Source organism: Priapulus caudatus, unplaced genomic scaffold (assembly GCF_000485595.1).
Source record: "Priapulus caudatus unplaced genomic scaffold, Priapulus_caudatus-5.0.1 Scaffold83, whole genome shotgun sequence".
In the NCBI taxonomy this organism is placed as follows: Eukaryota; Metazoa; Priapulida; class Priapulimorpha; order Priapulimorphida; family Priapulidae; genus Priapulus; species Priapulus caudatus.
The window spans coordinates 218,570-220,277 of NW_014577144.1; positions in this window are offsets into that span (position 1 = coordinate 218,570).

Sequence of the window (1,708 nt, forward strand, 5' to 3'; positions counted from 1 at the left end):
TCGTGTGTGTGTGTGTGTGTGTGTGTGTGTGTGTGTGTGTGTGTGCGCGCGCGTGCGCGTGTGCGTGTGCGTGTGTGATGTATATAGCGAGAGAGAGAGAGAGAAAGACCCGGGCAACAAATTTCCGCCGGGCATTGTAACGCGTCGTTCTCTTCAATCTGTTGTCTAGGAAACAAAGGTTTGTCTCCCGGCGGTAATACAATCGCATCGCGGGACTCAATAAAATATCGCAATTAAATCGGTAAATGTCAAAATACGAACACAGCGAAATAGTGATTAGGTTACTTGGGACGACACAGCGACCTTACGTTACTGTAGCATTACAGTTCGCTCAAAACGAAAAAACATACAGGCGAATCCCGCGACGTGGTACAACAACGTGAAAAAATCGTTACGTAGCATAAAAGAAATCTGCGTACGAACCACTGTGTAATTTTCGTTCGTTTCAGCTAAAAAATCTGCCTAGGGAAAAGATCGCGGCGAACAACTTTTCATAAACCTAGAAGAAAATTCGTTTGTTGTGAAAGAGCGCCCGCGTCTGTCACTATGCATCGTATCGTTATATACGTCGTAACGTGATCATATGCTACAATCAGGTGAACACGTCGTGTCGGTTTCGCTGCAACTACGCAGCGTTTTCGCACCGAAGCTTTCAGACACATATACATCGTTTGCCGAACGCCGTGCTGCTCTTCTGCCGACGTCCTGCCGGCGCTTCCTGTATAAGGATTACAAGAAAATCTGTTGGCATGGTGACGATGATACGGCGATGCGAAATGTTATCACGCAACACGACTATGGGCAACACACACACCCAGCTTTCAGCACACAAACACACAGAAAAAAATCAGGAGGCGCAACGCTAGCAAAACGTTTACAGCAAGCCGTAACGAAAGCGTTAGAGGCCACGTCTGTCTAACAGCGGACAATGGAGACTTCTCGGGGGGAGGAGGGCAGTAATACGAAACACTCATAAACTGTGAGTCCTACTTCTACCGGCAATTTTCTCGAATAATTTCCGCTGCGCAAAAAAAGTTAGTTTCATTGTTCGCCGCCGTTATCTTCTTCCCGTTGTGTGGCAGCACTTGACAGTGGGCAAACAAGTGATTACCCGAGGCCGCGTGGCTTCAACCTCGGACAAAGGAGGCTCTGCTTCGCTCTCGCGGAGTAAGTACTAACGCAGCATCAGCAGCAGAGATTGCGAATATCGATTTTCTTCTTGTGTCTTTTCGCGTAACGACTTAGCGCTGCTGCTGCTGCTGCCGCCGCATATCAGCGCCGCAGTCGACGAGAGCGGCTCTTATAAAAAGGCGCTCGCAATCATACTCACACTCAGCCGCGCGCTCGCGCATCCGCTTTCCGGCTGGAAACATTCTCCCTCGTCTTTAGAATTATCCGAATATAGATCTAGCAAAACAATCCGCTGCCGTCGGCGGCCGGACACTGATGGAAAGTGCTTTGAATCGCCCTCTTTCCCACGAGCCTCCCCGTAATTAGGCGCCAGGAGAGTCATGTCTGATTAATGACTAGGCGTATAGATGTCATGCAGCCAGGCAGCAGGCCCGTAGGTGCGCGGAGACTAGCAATTATTGACAAGGTGCGAGGAGTCGACGTAAAGGCCAACGCATTATTATCAATCAGTTATGTGATGTGTGTGTGTGTGTGTGTGTGTGTGTGTGTGTGTGTGTGCGCGCGCGCGCGCGCGCGT